The following is an 18944-nucleotide window of genomic DNA, read 5'->3' as shown; positions in this document are numbered from 1 at the left end:
TATTTCTTCATATATTACTATATGCCAACGTTATAATAGTCGTGTTGATTATGATTATATATATATATATATATATATATATATATATATATATATATATATATATATATATAATTAACATTATTGAAGTGTTATTATTTCACTCCTTAAATATAATAACTCTTGTATTACTATATTTAATCCATGATATGTTCTTATATATCAGCATGGTACGCTAATTGATTGTTTAATAAAAAAATTAGACTAATTAATTATTACTTTAAAAATGTATCGTAAAACAAATAGTTTTGATTATGCATGACCATTGAATAATCTAATTAATATATGATAATTTCCTTTTAAATAATAATGCATTCATACAAATAGTAATATAATAAAAATTAAAAATCTATATATAATAGAAGACTAGTAGTTAGTTTGTTGAACGACAAGTGTATAGGTTTGTTGAGTGACAAGTGACGCTTTGTATGATCGATAAGTGGCATCAGTAAATAATAACCAAAAATCAATTCTCTCTTTTCTTGACCTTTGGTCTTTTGCTGCGTCTAAGTCACACACTGCTACCGTTTTATCTATCGTATAGAGCGACAAACCAAATTTCAGAGAATTCAAATTTCAAATCTGGAATTTATTTTTCTTCGAAGCCCGTCTCTTTTCTCTCCTCTCACACGTTCTTCTTCTAGCCCACTTTCCCACAGTAGCAGTGAAGAAGAAACCACGCCGGTGAAGGGAAGCACAATGGATGAATAATGAAGAGGGAGACGACGGAGGCGACGGCCGCGGTGAGAGAGATTGTCGTCGCTGCTGAATCAATTGAAGAGAGAAAATAGAACAGTTAGGGAGAAAGGAAGAAGAAGGAGGTGACGACAGTGATGGAGGCCACCGCTGCTGCTAAATCCACCACCGAAGAAGAAAGTCATTGAAAAGAAGGGAGAGCAAAAAATTGGAAGAAGAAAAGTAGAGAGGAAGACCCGAAGCAGAGAACGTGGAAGAGGAGGAGTCCTTCAGCTACGATACACCGCCGCTTCACCGTCGTCACCGCCGGAAAGCACCATAGCCACCGTGTCCTTGACCTGGTCTTGCTTTTGCCCCCTTATCTTATCTGTTCTGCCTCTGCCATGGTTTTTTAATTGCTATTTTGCTATTTTTTCTTTCTGCTCTTCTCTTGCCATTAAAAATCATGAGACAGAAGTTAAAGTATGAACTTAAGATATTTTTCTTTCATGCAATTTCTGATTTATAATAGTGATAACGAATATGGTGACCAAAAGCATATATCATAATATTCACTTCTAAAGCTCATACATTTTCTTCATTATTCATTCAAAAACGTGTTTTGAGATCCATCTTTTAAAGATCTTATTTTTGAGAATCTCTGATCTGTCTTCTGATCAAATGATAATGGTATATGGATAAATTTTATTTTGTTCAAATCTGTATTGTAAAGTCCTAAATTATTTCTGGCAAAATGCACTATTTTTGCCAACTAAATTTATTTGAAGCATACTATTTTATCTTTGTATTTTGGTCTCTGGTCATTATGTTATTTGATCTATACTTATTTTGGTTTATATTTTTGATATTTGATACTGACAGACATGTTTATATCCCAAATTTCTCCTCTCTTACAGATTTCATGATACAAATGCCATGTCACTAGCATTTAGTATTCTTGAGAAGCTTATTGAGCTTTTAGGGAGCAAAAGTAGCCTCATTGAACTACGTTCTAAACTTCATATGGTATAGTACTACTGTTCTTTGCCATTGGGTTAGTGCAAACTGTTGCCTTTTTTTCAGGAATTTTCATCTCTTAGTAACATAATGGTGGTCATTTGTTACAAATGAATGTGCCTTCAAGAATTTATCGATATGCTATTCATTTTGAATTGGATGATGATGCCAATAGGTCATTTAACAATTCATAAGAGATCCAAAATGATAAATTACATGAACTATATACAAATTTTATGAGATCCAAAAAATTGATTAAACATTTTTTGTATTTTGGTTAACTTCAATAAGCAAGTTAAACCATAAAATTTGAAACTTCTTGAGTTTGAAATTTGATCTAGAAGTTTTTTTTAAAAGGTGGTTATTAAGGTGTTGATGTCCAAGAGGTAAATACATGATTTTTTTTATATAATGTTGCTAATTAATTAAGGTGGTTATGATTTTGTCAATCTAAAAGTTTCTCCAATAATTCCTGTGATACTAATGTCAAAATTCTTCTTATTTTAAAATTTTTTTAAGCACATTTTCTTAGTGTTGTATATCTGTGTCATGTGTGTGCTTCATATGCGAAGTATTAAGGATGACAACAACTATTTTTCCATATATTCTCATTCTGAACTGTGAATTCCTTGCTGAAATTTTCTTTTTTCCCTTCTAGCAATATATGTGTGCAACAATTTCATAACTGTATGTGATCAATTTGTGATAATTCACTTGCTCATATCATGTTTGTGTATTTGTTTATGTAAATTTTAGGGATGAATTAATGCCAATATTTCATTGAGCCGTTAATTTTCTTTCTTTCTTTCTATGTTTCTTCTTTTCTTTTTTTATACATACCAGAAATGGATGCTGAAATGGTGGCGCATACTAGAGGCTACCATTGCAAGAGTGCGAGATGAAAGTGGTTGTTCTTTTTTCTTTCATGTTGCTCATGACTGACTCTGAACTTGAATGTAATGAAAAACAACTGCTAGATGCACCAGACAGGACACCGGCTGCCAATGTTGAAGGTGGCTGAAGCATTGCATTTTTAGGTACGACTTTTCTTTGTTATTTATTGTTCTTTATGCTTTTAAATGATCCCACTATACATTAAGCTTCTCAATAACTAAGCAGAATATTATTTTGATGGGTACCAACATAGTCACTGTCTAAGTCTCTAAGACATTAACTGTAGACGAACTGCTTTATTTAAAGGAGGAGTTTACACTTTTGGAGCCAAACAAAAATGGAACCATTATCCTAGAAAACATAAAAGTGGTTAGTTTTGTTTCAAATTCTTTTTATATACTTAGTTAAGATGATGGTGTTTGGCATCTCACAAATTTGACATGGTCAGGCCTCGATGAAAAACGCAATAAATGCTATGTAATCACACATTTTGGACTTTTTTGAATCAGTAAGTTCTATGATTTAACTGTACCAATGCTTCCATACATTATATAAATAGCATTTGCACCAATAGTGCTTGCTGATTAAAATGAATTTGGGTTGCAGCTTAATGCATTGCAATATAGAAGGATAGATTTTGATGAGTTTCGTACAGCTACACTCAGTGTTCATCAACTTGAAGCACTTGATAGTCACCCCAAATATATTGCAATGCATTAAGCTGCAATATGTTGTACCTTTAACAAGTCTTTCTTCTAATTATTGTTGGACAATGCAATTTGAAGACAATTGTAAAATCTTTTTAATTAGTAATTTAGGACACATTTTGTTTTTGTAGCTATAATAATTAGAAGAAAGACTTATAAAAATAGTTGATGGTGTGAAAGGTACAACTTATGTGATGCTTCTCACATCATGAGTTAGTCTGCCACCAATTTTTAAAATTGTGCTCCCTTTGTCATTAAGCTTCTCACATCATCTCAATTTTGTAAGAAATACTAAAAAAATATTATGTGATGTTTCTACTGTTTTATTTTAGCGTGATCAAGTATTTTTCATGTTCTATTTTAGCATGAACAATTTTTTGCTCATAAATTAAAAAACTAAAAGATAAAATAGATTTATGAAAGAATTTTTTTGCACTAACCCATATAGGACATGTGTTTTCCTTTAAACAAAAATGCCTTCTACTGAATATTTGCCACCATACTTTTCTTTGCTGTTGGGTTAGTTAGTGCAAGTTGTAGCCTTTTTTCAAGGGATCAGAATTTGTATCTTCTGTTTGATACTAATTATATCTAGATGGAAGATCAATTTGTAGTTTACTACTTGAAATGGCATAAGAAACTTATAAATTGGTTGTTTGGTCACTGATTTTACGTTTCTTGGAAGATCAATTTGTAGTTTACTTTACTATTTTATATTTGCATTTTGGTGTTTGATACTAACATAGATATTTATATCACGAATTTTATTTGCAGATTCCATGATGCAAATTCCATGTCACCGCCGTTTAGTGTTCTTAAGGATCTCATTGAGATTTTAGAGAGCAAAAGTAACCTCATTGAAGAGGCAAGGAGCTTGCAATGTCTCCAATCAAATTGGTAGGTATCGATACTACTTGCTATATTAGCCAGTAGTATCTAAGACTTATTTCTTCATTTGAGATCTAGCATCATATAGTTATGTTACCTTAATTAGCCTCCTAATAATTGTGGTTAACGGGATATAGTTGTGTCCTACTTATTGATGGATGGAAAGAACTTTTAAGACTTTCAATTAAAAGATAATAGAACTTTTAATTCTACGTTTTCTGTCTGCATGGTTGTTTTTTGTGCGAGGAAGAGATTCTTTTAGGATTTATGAGTGAATTTTACAAATGGATGATTTGAATAAATTGTGAACTGTAATCTTGTAATTGTTGGGGTTTTGATCACTTATTTTTTTGTGTATTTTGTGTATCTCTATCAGGAATTTCATTATCACATGATTCTATTATCGTTATTAAAATGATTCTCCTCTTCATTGTGTTTAACCAACTTCTTTGTTCACAAAATTTGCAGATAATTTCCGTTGATAATGGGTTTTAATTCAGTGTATAGGAGCTTGCAAGATATATTTCACCAAGTATTGCTCTTTACCTTTAAAATTTGAAAGTTTAATTGAATTATGGTAATCTATTGTTGGATTTTAAGTATAATAATTACTACCCTGTGATCTGGTGTTATTTATACTGTATTCTGGCTACGAATTTTCAATTGTGGATTGAATTTACATTCAAATAATTAACTAATTAAAAAAATACTATTAAGTGATAGAGATTCTAGCTTCATATTAAACATACAGTAGCTAGTAGCTGCATGTTTTTAGGTGAATGAATAGCTTTATATGTTGAGATTTTCATCTGACAATCCTTACAAAAGACTACTAATTTCACCTGAACAATATCTGATATTAGTTGTTTAACACTATGATTAGTTAAAAAGTACTTTCCCTTCCAAATTTTCAGAAACCAACATTGGTAGTTTCCATTTACATGAGAACAAGCTTGAAAGAGTTCTTTTAGCCTATGATTACCAAATTGTTGAGTGTTTTTGTGTGCATTAATCTGTGCATGCGACCAACATGTAAGCATGCCTCTTTCAAGATTCCAAAATGAACACTCTATCCCATTATTTTAAAGAATTTTTGTTCATACCAGAACATTTAAGGCTGTGGCTATTGAAAATTCGAATGATGCTAATCAAGCTGCTGAAATTGTTCTCAGTAAAATTATTCTGGCATCAAAGGTTCTATAAAATTCATTCAATAAATTGCATAGGCTTGATATGCATGTATAACGAAATTGGAATGTCTTCGTTTTTCATGGGATATTGGTCTTTTCTCTATGTATGTACTTGGTCTGTGAATTGATAGTCTAATTGTATTCTTCACAGGTCATGAGAAAGAATTATGTGTTTAATTTATTGTTGAAGTATCATTATGCCTTTAGTTTATAAAAGTATCGAAAATTATTCTAATTGTGTCTCTTTATTAATGATTCTAAGATTCTTAGTGCAAAGTGATAAAAAATGAATAAATGAATAAACTATTAATTAGTATCCAAACTCCAAATTATCAAATTCGTTAAATAAAAATTAACTTAAATTTGGTCACCGTTCGTACCTTGCTTTTTTTATTATTTTAAATTCAATTAATAAACAATAATTGAATAGGGTGCATGTTTGCATGATATATTGGTTGATTGTGTTGTAACACTATAATTCACATTGCATTATGTCATAATGTATAATTTATCTTGCCATGGTTGCATGTGGAAGGGGTGATATCACACCTTCATTAATATGAAATTTAAGAACATTAGTATCGTGCTAAAAATTTATTGATGCTTTTTAAACTTTTTCTGAAAAGGATTAGGAGGCACGTATGAAAGGGACCTGCCATTTGTTACTGTCCTTGAAGATTTTGGAAGTGACCATAATGATTTTTATTTTGCTGCTTTAGGAGATAAACTTCAAATTCTTTCTTTTTCAACTACAATTAAAGATCTTTCTTTCAATACTAAATTAAATTGTGAATCTTTAATAAGTATGAGTACTAGAGAAGTTTACTTAAAAATATGCTATATTTTTTCCATCTCTAAATGGAAATAATTGAATTATCACAGCTTCAATTTTAAATCATTCCATGCTGGAGTTTATATATGAATTGTGTGAGAAATGCTGCTATAGATGCATCATTTTGTTTAGGATGCCAGCAAGTACAACTAGATTTTATTTTCGCAGGTAAAGTTTCTTTATTACAAAAAAAGTATTGAATGAGAAATTTCAACAATTTAGGTTCCATCTATGAGCATTTTTAACAATCTATATCTCATTTATCAATTTTAGCCTTTTTTTTAAATATATATATATATATATATATATATATATATATATATATATATATATATATATATATAATTGTGCTAGAAGAATTAATATATGAAAAGAATAAGACTCTTTCCTCAAAATTAAAGCTTTTAAGTTATAACAAAATTAAAAAATAAAAAAAAACAAAAGAAATGAAAGAATTTTGTTTTACTAATTAATTGATACTAAGAATATTTTTTCTATTCAGCATCTCTATGTTTCATTTAACTCACAAAATACGTATGAAATCATTGTAACTCATGAATACGAAAAAATTTGTAAACAAATTATATATATAATAAGTAAAATTTAAATGTTAATAAAAATTATTAACTATCAAATAGACAAAGACCTAAAGAACATGTGAAGATTGGATTGCATTAAAATTTTTTGTTTTTACTGCTTCACTATTTTTTTATAATTAATATTTTTTTGTTAATAACAAAATCCTTCTTATATAATGAAAAAATGATATTTGATCTCAAATCTAATTGTTTTTTGTTTTTAATTTTTTTAATTTTAAGATTTCTATATGTCATGACCATGATTTATATTACTACTATTTTTATAGGTAGTATTTTTGTCTTTCTATCTTTAGATATTATATAAAAAACCTCTACTAAATAATTAAACAAATAAATAAAATTTACTATCTTATCTACTATCATGGGAAATAATAAATTAAATATTTTATTTTATTCAAAATTTTGGTGGTAAAAGACATTATAATGAAAGATATGATATATTTATGAATTTATTAGTAATAGATGTCTAAAAATAACATATTCAGTAATTAAGTTTTGTTATTCTTACTATATGTATATCTTTTATAATAAATACTATTTTGACATTTGTATTTTTTTAACAATTATACAAAGATTTTGTTTGTATTATTAAATAAAAATAATTTAAATTTGTGATTAATTAATCATTTTTATATTTTTATAAATGTGTCAAAAGTGTTTAGTATACGAACAGTATTTTTTATGTGTTTTGTATTTTAATTAATATAATTATTTTTTATTAAAATATTAACCCCTTTTATAATAGTTAATTTTACCTTTTCATAATAGTTAATTTATCTATTTTTTAAAATTTAGTTACAATGTACTTTAAAGGTTACCATTTGAAAAAAATTATTAACTGAATTAAATATCAATATAACAAAAGAGATTAATAATTTAATTTTTCTGTATATACTAAGTAAATTAATTTTTTCAATAAATATATATCAATCATTTTATAAACAAATTATACATAAATATAATAAAATAAATTAAATACATGATTTATGAGTAGCACAAATTATACACTAGAGATTAATAATATAAATAAATATCATTTAATTAGTATTTATTGTTTGTGTGATTAGAATATAAATTATTTTTATTAAAGCTTTAATATTTTTTTAGAAGATATAATAGTAACATATTTAAACACAAACATAATAGTTTTTATATTTAAATAAAATCTTTTAATATGAACTAGAAAAATAATAAAATAATTTTATATACTGTATAATAAATTTTTATATATAAAAACTTTTTTTTAAATTAAAAATAATAATTATTAATATCAATAAATAGGTATAAATAAATTTTATAATACAATAGTGTTTGGCCGGTGTAGCCCGAATTTTACACTAGTAATAATAATGATTAGATCGCATGAACGGACAAGTTCATGGGCCCAGTGTTTTGCAATGTCAATTGGCCCAATGTATAACGCAAAAAACTCATGTCATTGACTAATCATAGATTCCTGACAAAAAAAATAAATCTTAGATTTGAGGAGATAAAATATTGAAATCTGAAATGCTATTCATTCATGCTAAAAAATTTAGATATGGAAGTAAGGCGTGTTATACATTAACATGATAATTTTTGATGTTTTTTAAAATTATAGAAGGTATACAAATCGAATCTTCCGATTTGTGTTTAAAAAATTTTAAAAATTTGGGGTACATAAATCGAACCCTCCGATTTGTGTTTAAAAAATTAAAAATTTTGGAGTACACAAATCGGACGGTCTGATTTGTGTACTGCAAATTTTTTAATTTTTTAAACACAAATCGGACGGTCCGATTTTTGTACCTAAAAATCGGACGGTCTAATTTCTGTACCTCTTAAAAATTGGATGGTCGGATTTGTATTCCGTAAATTAAATCATCACACATTTTAGAAAAATACCACAGTAGATTACAATTCAAAAAAATACCATTGTTAACCCAATATTAAAAATAAAAATGTGCCATAGATGCTCCCTTTCAATTATTGACTTTGATTTTAGTTGGAGAATAGTCACCTAAGCGCATAAGAATAATGCTCCACATCTAAATTTTTTTGTTACCTAAATCTAACCAAATTGGTTTAACATAACAAAAGTCAGTGTGTTAACCAAATTTAACCAAATTGATTTAATATAACAAAAATCAATTATAACTAACATTATTTTAAGTCTTATTGTTTAACTTGATTAGACTTTATTCGTAAAAGACTTGAATATATAGCATTATATAGACCATAATTGAAATGACTTACTATTAATCATAATTCACTCACCATAATTTGAAAAAGTGCTGCTCAAGCCTCAAATTCAATAAATTAATTGTACCAAAGCAACCCAAAGTTCCCATACTGGGACTTAATACACCATATTATGCCACATATAAGACTTAAATGATACAGTAATCCAAGTAAATAAAAGACACAAGCAGAAGTACATAATCAAAACACGTGGAAGAAATGGAAAATATAAAATGAAACACATAAACTACTTTCCTAAACTTTATTAAAATGTATAAAACTTAAAAGCCAATGAAGTCTTCCACTCTCCAAAGTTCAGATCCTCATTAGTATTTCATATTCATGCCTTGATTGTTACACTGCACAAGAACACACCAGATGGTTTTACATCAGAAATTTGCCACTCTGACCCTTTAGCTGCATTTGGATCATACAACAAAGTTTGATAAGAGGGTCCTGCTTCCAGTGAGAATAGCAACAGCTTTTCATCAAATATCCCAAATCTAAAATCAACACTGGAGCTACGAGTGAGTGGAAGTGGTACCATTTTCCACGAATTGTCTTCAGAACAGAATATTGCTAGCTTCCTCTGGTTCTTCCACTCCATACAGAACAATTTCTTTCCCAATACTGCGTGCGCTGCGACCATAACAGAATCGTTCTTGAACTCACCCCAGCCGTGGACTTCAGGGTCATAAACATCAACAAACTTGGAGTTTCCAATTGTAAAGCTCGACCTTCCACCCATGACATAGACCCCATCTCGGGCGCCGGACACTCTCTATCAGTGTCCATTTGTCGGTGTCAGGGTCGTACACCTCAGCACTAGAGAGAATTTCACCGTGCAATCCATAGCCTCCTACAACATAAACCAAGCCATTGACTTCGGCACATGCAAAGTCATAACGAGCCACATTCATTTTTGATAGTCTGCTCCAACTGCATTTGATATCCAAAATGGAACACACACATGAACAGACAATTAAGTTCTCCAAATTATGAACAGGAAAAGAGGCTATCCTGAACTAGATTTCGTACCAGAATTAATCTATGCAATATATTCCCCAGATTTCTAACTAAATTAACAAAAAACACGAAAGTCTTATGTACCAGGTAGGGTCAGATACATAAATGAAAGTAACAATGTCATTGCATCCTATTATAAACCATCTCTATTGACAAATGTTAAAATTTAAGTACTCTCATTTATAGATTTCTTGATAAAGCACAAAAGAAAATCGTATTTGTTGAGGAGCGAGTCATATTGGTAAACCTCTGCTGAGGCAAAGGTACTTCTATCTGTGGTTGAATATCCAGCAATAACAAGAAGCTTTCCATTAAGAACCACCACTTCAAATCCAGCCTTTACCGGACCAGGCATCGGTGGAAAAGCTTGGCATTTATGACTGGGACGATCCATAAACTCCCAATGAGTTCCCTCTCCTTCAGTATCCATTGTTAAGAAATAGAGCCATTCCTCGACCATCCCTGCCAATTTTCGCACAGTAATGAACTCTTTGCTTTGAATAAATGACCTCCATCTCTTACAGACACCACCAATAGTTGGGACGTTAGAACGAGGCACAAGTGCAAGGCAATGTTTTGCCACATCATCAGGCAGACCAGGTAGAATGGGGCTATCATCGTTTTCCGGTACCTCAGAGGCAAAGAAATGATTGGTTTGCAAACAACTTAACTTGTCTTGATTGGCCAAATTGGTGAAACACATGTTTCGGCCTGTAGATCTCTTCTTTCAAGCAACAAAACCAGGCATCTTTTCCAAATCAGCAAATACACTTACCATATATCTCCAAGATGTAGACAATTTTTCCGTGACCAATCAACTGAACAATGAACAAAGGTCTTAATGTGAATTATATAATTAAAGGAATTCATGATACCCTTCACCAATTGGGACTCTACAAGACCAAGGCAAGATAGATGTTGCAGAACGAATCACGTGAGCGGTGTAAGCGGATGATTTTCTGTGCTTTGTCCAGTCTGATTCAAATTCCATAACACAAGTTCTGCTACTACTGTGATTGCTCTGATTTATCTTCGTCAGCGAATTGTTTCTTAGGCTGCTAAACTTGTATCCTCCCTTCCACATTGCCCAAAGATCTATAAATTACAACAAGAAATTGTTACATTCTAAAGTTAAAAAGATAAAGTAATCAATGATAATCAACAAAATTATTATAGGTACAAACACAGTCATACCAGTGTAGGCCATAGAACTTGGCAACATTCAGCCACCTATAACTTCCATTTTCTTCAAGTTTATATTGCTGAAATGTTAAACAAGGAGAAAGATAAGTCAATTTTCAACACAAGTAGCAATATTTGAGAGAATACATACATAGTCAATGGGGAAACTTCAATTGGGAAAAAGTTCAATCTGGAGGGTTAACAAAAGCAATCGGCATTCTTTTCAATATACACATCAATTGGACAGTGGTGCGGAATTTACAAGCACGAACTAACTGGCAAGTACACCGGGTCGTACCAAGTAGTATCGTCGATTCCACGAGAATTAATGGATTAAACAACAATGGTTAAGTGATTTACTTTGTTAGACAAATAGAAAATGGTATTTGAGAGTTCAAAAAGCATTAAACAGGAAACTCAGAATATCAGAAGACATGCAATAAATAAGTTGGGAATAAAATATGGAAAAAGAAGTTAAGGCTTTAGAGTTATCTATTTTCCGGATTGACTTTTTTTATTAATTTATTTTAATGATGCAAGATTTAATTCCTGACAAATTATATATGACTAAACTCTAATTCTTTAGACCTTTTTAGTCTCCTCTAAAATTCATCAACCGCCAATTTCTTGGTCAATTAATTCTAATTAGAGGGTGAAGTTCAATTCTAGTTATATGCCACAGAAATCCTAATTACCATAATATAAGAGGATTATATGTCATGTATCCCGTTAAATTCAGATAATTAGAAATTTAGGAGAATATATTTTCAAGGTGTTGTTCAAGTAAAGAGCTTTTCCAAGTTATACAAGAACTCAATTAGAAAGAAGGTCATACTTCCGTTCCACCCAGTTTCATAAAATAAAGAACGAAAATAATTCTTGAAATATAAATCAGTACATGAATTAAAATAGAAAAAATAAGAGAATCAATCCATACAATAGACAGAGCTCCTAATCTTAACAATGGAGGTTTAATTGCTCATGAAAAAGAGTGAAAACTAAGATTTTGGTAAACTGTAAACTTCGAATGAGGTGGAATAATATAGAAGAGAAGTTTCTTTTCTCTTTTATATCTAATCCTAATTAATTTAAAATTTATTTTCTAAAACTAAAATAATATATCTTCCTATTTTAAAATAAAATAAAGTTTAAATAAGAAATAATTAAATAATACATGCGAGCCTTGTAAACGTGGAGACCACTTCCTTTTAATCATGGTTGGCGCCTTACTTGAGGAGAGCTGCGCCTTACTTGAGGTGGGCAGCAAGGAGTGGCATGGAATGCTTGAGTGCTGCGCCTTACTTGAAGAATCCAGACCAATGTTGCGTGTTATTGTTGTGCCTTGCGCCTAACTTGAGAAATCTCAAGTTAGGCGCAGCCTTGGCAGAATTGGTGGGAGAGAAGTGTGAACTATTATATATCATTGGAAAGCTCTGAAAGTTAACTTTCCAACGCCACTAAAATCACGTCCATTGGACCTCTGTAGTTTGAGTTATTCAGGTTTGAGTGCAGATAGGTTAGGGTTGACAGCATCATTCGCCTTCTTCTCTTTTTTGATGGAAACTCCATCAAATCAAGCCAAATGCTACCTAAAATAAACAGAATTACACACGACTCAAAGTAACATCCATAGTGGCTAAAAGATAATTAATTCTTGATTAAATTCAACAAATTAAATGCAAATTCACTAGGAAAAGATAGGAAAGATGCTCACGCATCACAACACCAAACTTGAATTGTTGCTTGTCCTCAAGCAACCAAACTAATATAGGCTTAGGATGTGAATTTGCATGAGAATGAGAGTTCGATTAAGCTTATGTCTCTTCTTATAGTGGGGTTTACAACTGCAATCCTAAATAGTTATGGCATTCTATTCTCCTTTGAATTAGAAGGATGTTATTGTCATTCGAAATTAGAATCGGGATAATATTATGAATTCTCTAATCTTTTGTACTTCAATTTAATCCTTGAACACAGCAAATTTTCTTTGATTCTCTTTTCTTTGGTGCTTTTCACCTTGAGCCTAGCCTTGACTTTAAATGTTTTGTCTCAAGTTTCACTTGACACAAAAACACCACAAGCACTTAATTGGAGAACTCTCTTTAAGTTCTGATTTTCCTTTCAGTTACTCCCAGACAGTGGTGTTCAAAACCTTTGGCATACTCTGTTAAATGCATTTGATCTCGACTCTTAGTGTTCTATCTCAAGGATTACTTGACACAATCACACCACAAGCATATGACCAGGAAAATAACTCTTTGAGCTTTTAATCATGTCTGACCTCTCTAGTAATTGATGCTCAGAGTCTTGGACCTTGCTTTTATTTTTCTTTTGCTGTTTCTTCTGCTTCAAGGATTAAACTTTCACTTATTGCAGAGAATTCATAATAGTTCTTTAAATTTCTGTTCCTTATACATCAATATCCCTTGATTCAAATTCAAATATGCACTGTTCATATCATACATTTAAAATCACAGATAATACCACCACATCTAAGTAAATACGACTATTCTTTGTTATAAACTCTATTTCTCATGCACTACATCTTTTTCTTTTTCTTTTGAATTCAAACTTAGTAAGCAATACATGAGACACTTTTTAGAATTAAAAGCAAATAACAGAAAAAAAATAGCAAATTAACTAGAACCTAGGAATTGAAATAACAAAGGATCATGCAGAAACCAAGTAAAATAGTAGAAAATAGGAATATAACATAATAAGAACGGGAGAAAATATAGAATGAAAGGAACTCAACCACCACAGTTATCGTAGTGGCTGTCTCATTCTTCAGGCTGTGCTCCTCCGTGAAGATGATTCGCCTCTCTTTGGTGCCATTAAAATAAACAGAAAAGCCACAAGCGAAGCGACAACACCAAACTTAAAAGTTTACTTGTCCTCAAGCAAAGAAAATCTAAAAATAGGGAGGGACATAAAAGGTATATGGAGGAGTAAAAACAAAAATTATTATAAAAAGAAAAATGATAAAAGAACAAGAAAAGTGAAAATTAATTAAACTCCTTTTTTTGGTTTTTTTGGATATATAAATATATATTTTTATTATTTATATATATAGTTATTTATTTATTTATGTCGTTTATTTATTTTATGTATTATTTATTTATCTCTCTCTATATATATATATAAGCTGAATCAGGTAGGAAGAAATTAAGGTAGGGGCAAGGAATCAGGGATTGGCGTGAAGGATATGAAATTGATTTAGTTCAGGAATATGTTGGATTTGGTTTGTAATTATAGGAAGATAGTGTAGCTGGCGCCCAACGTTGGCAACACGGCGCCTAACTTGAAGATGTTCCCTCTTGGCGTCTAACTTCAAGCTCCTTACAATTCACAGCGCCTAACTTGAAGCCTCCCGAGTGTAACCTCCCTGGCGCCTTACTTGATCCTCTGTGTGCCTAACTTGCATTGGATCCTCACATCTTGCGGCTAACTTGAGAATTCTCAAATTAGGCGCGGACTAGACAGAGAATTATCTCCATTGTACGCGTCATATGGCACTTGAAGTTTGAGAATTCTACTATACATCATCAGAAAGTTCTTGAAGGTTTGGATCAATAAATTCAGTCTGCATGCACCTCTCTTCTTCGTCTGCTGAATGTATATCTTTGAGGACATGAAAGACTAGTTGCTCATTATGCACTCTAAACACTAATTCACCTTCTTCCACATCAATCAGAGTTCTTCCAGTGGCTAGGAATAGTCTTTCTAAAATTATAGAGGCATTCTCATCCTCCCCTGTGTCAAGAATCACAAAATCTGTTGGGAGGAAGAACTTACCCACTTTGACCAAGATATTCTCCACTAATCTGTATGCAGGATTTATAGATTTGTCTGCCATTTGTAATGCTATCTTTGTGGGTTGTGCCTCTTGGATTTGCAGCTTCTTCATCACAGACAAGGACATTAAATTGATGCTTACTCCCAGATCACATAACGCTTTCTCAAAGGTTGTGCTCCCAATGGTGCATGGAATTTGAAAGCTCCCTGGATCTGGCATCTTCCTTGGCAAGTTATTCTGAATGATGGTACTACATTCCTTAGTCAGGACCACTATCTCGTCTCCCTTCAAAGGCTTCTTCTTTGACAACAATTCCTTCATGAATTTGACATAGAGAGGCATTTGCTCCAAAACCTCAACCAAAGGAATATTGATTTGTAACTTTCTGAAGACTTCCAAGAACTTTGAAAACTGCTTGTCCTTGGCCTCCTTTTGAAGTCTCTGAGGATATGGCATTTTAGGCTTGTACTCAGGAGCCTTTGGCAATGTAGGATAAGTGTCAAGAGAGTCTGAAAATGGGTTGTCCACACGCTTTGGAGGGACGTGCTCTACTTCTTCCTTCTTCTCCTCTGGAGCTTCTTTTTCAACTGGCTCCTCATTAACTTGTGCTTCCATACTTGCCACTTATCCACTTATCAAGGTGATAGCCTTGCATTCCTCTCTTGGATTCACCACTGTATCACTAGGAAATGCACTTGGAGGCATCTCAGGTATTTGCTTGCTCAACTGGCCAACCTATACCTCCAAGTTTCTGAGGGAAGCTCTAGTTTTCTGCATAAAACAATTTATTACTGCTTCCATATCAGTGTTCTCCTGGGACTGAAAATTTGCCTGCTGAGGTGGTTGTTGATGATGAGACTGAAATTGGAGGTTATTATGATTATTCTGCTAAAAACCGCCCTGAGAATTATTGTTAGAATTCTGTGATCATTGAGGTTGCTCTCTCCATCCAAAATTTGGGTGGTTTCTCCATCCCTGATTGTAGGTCTTAGAGTATGGATCATTATTGAGGTTTCTAGGAGCATTCCTCATGTAATTGACCTGTTCAGAAGAAAATTGAGTATAATTATAATTCTCATTTTGCACAAAATTACCTGTCATGTCATAAGGGACCTCTTGAGGTGCATTCTGAGTGTTGACAGCTGAAACCTGCATCCTACTCAATTGTTGAGAAATTAAACTCATCTGCTGACTCAATTTTATTCTGAGTAAGGATTGCATCATGAGCTTCTACTTCCATAACGCCTTTCTTTTGAGGGGTCTCAGAGTTCACAGAATTCCTGTTAGATGAATATAAATATTGGTTGCTAGCAACCAATTCAATAAGCTCAGTAGTTTCCTCCGATGTCTTCTTCATGTGCAATGAACTACCTGCAAAATTATCTAAGCACATCTTGGATATTTCACCCAAGCTTTTATAAAAGATATTTAGTTGGGTCTATTTAGAGAACATGTTCGGGGGCCATTGCCTAATCAGCAACTTGTACCTCTCCCAAGCTTCATAGAGGGTCTCACCATCCTTCTATCTAAAGGTCTGAACCTCCACTCTAATCTTAGTCAGCTTCTTTGGTGAAAAAAATTTAGTAGCAATCCAGTGACAACCTTTTCCTAAGTATCCAGACTTTTCTTGAGTTGAGAATCTAACCACAACTTTGCTCTATCCCTCAAAGCAAATGGGAAGAGCATGAGTTTGTACACATCCGGGTTCACTCCATTTGTCTTCACAGTATCACAAATCTACAGAAAATTAGAAATAAATTGATTTGGGTCTTCTTGGGGAAGACCATGATACTACATTTTTGTTGCACCAGTGTGACCAATTGTAGCTTCAACTCAAAGTTGTTTGCAGCTATAGGAGGCACCACGATACTTTTTCCATAAAGATCTGCAGTAGGAGCAGTGTAAGGGCCAAGCACTCTCCTAGGTTGCTCATTCTCATTCGGATTTGCCATATTGGCATTAGCAGCATTATTATGATCCATAGTGGATTCTGCAGCCTTGTAAAATCTTGTTTGTTACAAACGCCGCCTGAAAGTCCTTTCAGGTTCAGGATCAAAGTTGAAGAGAGGTTCCTTGTTCCTGTTCCTGCTTATAAATAGACAGAAGACAAGAAAAGTGGGAATCTCTACGTCAAAGTGCAGAGAATTTCCAGTGAGATAATCTGTGTAAAAGAAATAAAATAAAACAACTAAATAATAAATTAAAACTTTTGAAATATTTTTTTATAAAAAAATATAGATAGGTAAATTAAAATAAAATTATTAGGTGACACCAAACTTAATTTCAAAAATTAAAAAAATAATTGAGCAAAATTTTAAGAGTTAAAGCGGAAATTTAAATAAGAAATAAAATAGAAAAATAAAAATAAAAGAAATAAATAAATAAAGAAGGAAAATGAAAATGAAATAAGAAAAAAAAGATGAAAGAATGTTTGAAAAAAATAAAAAATGGATCAAATAAAATTAATAAAATAAAAAAAATAATGAAAAAACCAAACGAAAGTGAAATAAAAAAATTAAAAAGAAAACGAAGGTAAAAGGAAATAAAAAGGAAACGGAGCTTGGCAGGGACGGATCCAGAAATAGTATTATGGGGGATAACAACATATATAATATTAAAAAATTATGCAAAAAAATATATAATGTAAAATGTATTACAAAAATATACTGATAGAGAATATATTTTAAAATACAAAAAATGTATATGTACTTTTTATTAACAAAGTGGTCGATTTTTCATTTCATAAAATTCATCAATAATAGAATTTGTGTCAAAATTTTCAGCAATTTTCTTTTCAATATAATTAAAAGATAATTAGCAAGAAATTTATCTTTCATTTTGTTTCTGAATTATTCTTCACAATATTCATAGCTGAAAAAGAACTCTCACTTGTAGTAGTTGAAATAGAGAAAATTAATACCAAATAAATCAAGAAGGACACTCACAAGAAGAAAAAAGTTGTACTTTATGAGATTTGAAAAATTTTATTTAATTAAAAAATATTAGTAATAATATCTTTTCATATTTTTTTAATATTGTTACTTACTTTTTAGATATTAGAAATCATTAATATTTAGGTTAGACTAAATTTTTATTTATATTAGACTAAATACTAAATAATTTTTTAAAAAATTAAATCATACTTAATAACTTATTACTATTAATCTTTTTTTTTAAAAAGTTGGGGGCCAAGGCCTCCACTCGTCCCCCGTAAGTCCGTCCCTGGGGGTGGGGGGAGTGAACGAGAAGAAAGGAAAGGAAAAAAAATAAAGAAAAAGAAAAATAAAAAAATGAAAATGAATAAAAAAATTATTAAAGTAAAAATTATCTAATTTAAGCCGTCAAACAACTAGCAGTTGTCAATTACGGTCAATTCTCTGCAACGGCGCCAAAAACTTGGTGCGGAATTTACAATCACAAACTAATTGGTAAGTGTACTGGGTCGTACCAAGTAGTACCTCAAGTGAATGAGGGTCGATCCCACGAGGATTGATGGACTAAGCAACAATGGTTAAGTGATTTATTTAGTTAGACAATAAGAAAATGGTGTTTGAGAGTTCAAAAAGCAATAAACAGGAAACTCAGAATATCAGAAGACAAGCAATAAATAAGTTGGGAATAAAATATGGAGAAAGCAGTTAAAGTTTCAGAGTTATCTATTTTCCGGATTGACTTTTCTTATTAAATTATTTTAATCATGCAAGATTTAATTCCTGGCAAACTATATATGACTAAACCCTAATTCCTTAGACCTTTTTAGTCTCCTCTAAAATTCATCAACCGCCAATTTCTTGGTCAATTAATTCCAATTAGAGGGTGAAGTTCAATTCTAGTTATATGCCACAGAAATTCTAATTACCCAAATATAAGAGGATTATA

At 31.4% G+C, this 18944-nt stretch overlaps 1 long non-coding RNA gene, 1 other non-coding gene and 1 pseudogene across 5 annotated transcripts; 2 read left to right on the top strand and 1 right to left on the bottom strand.

Annotated features, from left to right (window-relative positions):
* Nucleotides 1-422: 422 nt before the first annotated feature.
* LOC112790219 (uncharacterized) lies at nt 423-6331 on the top strand. 4 transcript variants are annotated; one of them, XR_003196540.3, is made up of 8 exons: nt 524-1076; nt 1632-1740; nt 2575-2768; nt 2912-2994; nt 3074-3133; nt 4107-4229; nt 4689-4752; nt 6037-6331. It is a non-coding gene; the product is annotated as an uncharacterized lncRNA (long non-coding RNA). The 4 variants fall into 4 exon arrangements; XR_003196541.3 differs by lacking the exon at nt 6037-6331 and having other exon boundaries at nt 2932-2994; nt 4689-4944; XR_011879758.1 differs by lacking the exons at nt 2912-2994; nt 3074-3133 and having other exon boundaries at nt 423-1076.
* Nucleotides 6332-9324: 2993 nt separating this feature from the next.
* Nucleotides 9325-10948, bottom strand: LOC112790217 (F-box/kelch-repeat protein At1g67480-like; annotated as a pseudogene).
* Nucleotides 10949-16511: 5563 nt separating this feature from the next.
* LOC112793816 (small nucleolar RNA R71) lies at nt 16512-16620 on the top strand. The gene has a single exon (XR_003198508.1). It is a non-coding gene; the product is annotated as a small nucleolar RNA R71 (small nucleolar RNA).
* Nucleotides 16621-18944: the final 2324 nt, after the last annotated feature.

This window comes from Arachis hypogaea, chromosome 3 (assembly GCF_003086295.3).
Source record: "Arachis hypogaea cultivar Tifrunner chromosome 3, arahy.Tifrunner.gnm2.J5K5, whole genome shotgun sequence".
Taxonomy (NCBI): domain Eukaryota; kingdom Viridiplantae; phylum Streptophyta; class Magnoliopsida; order Fabales; family Fabaceae; genus Arachis; species Arachis hypogaea.
Note: the sequence above shows the minus strand (reverse complement) of the source record. Positions and strands in the feature narration are given on the sequence as shown.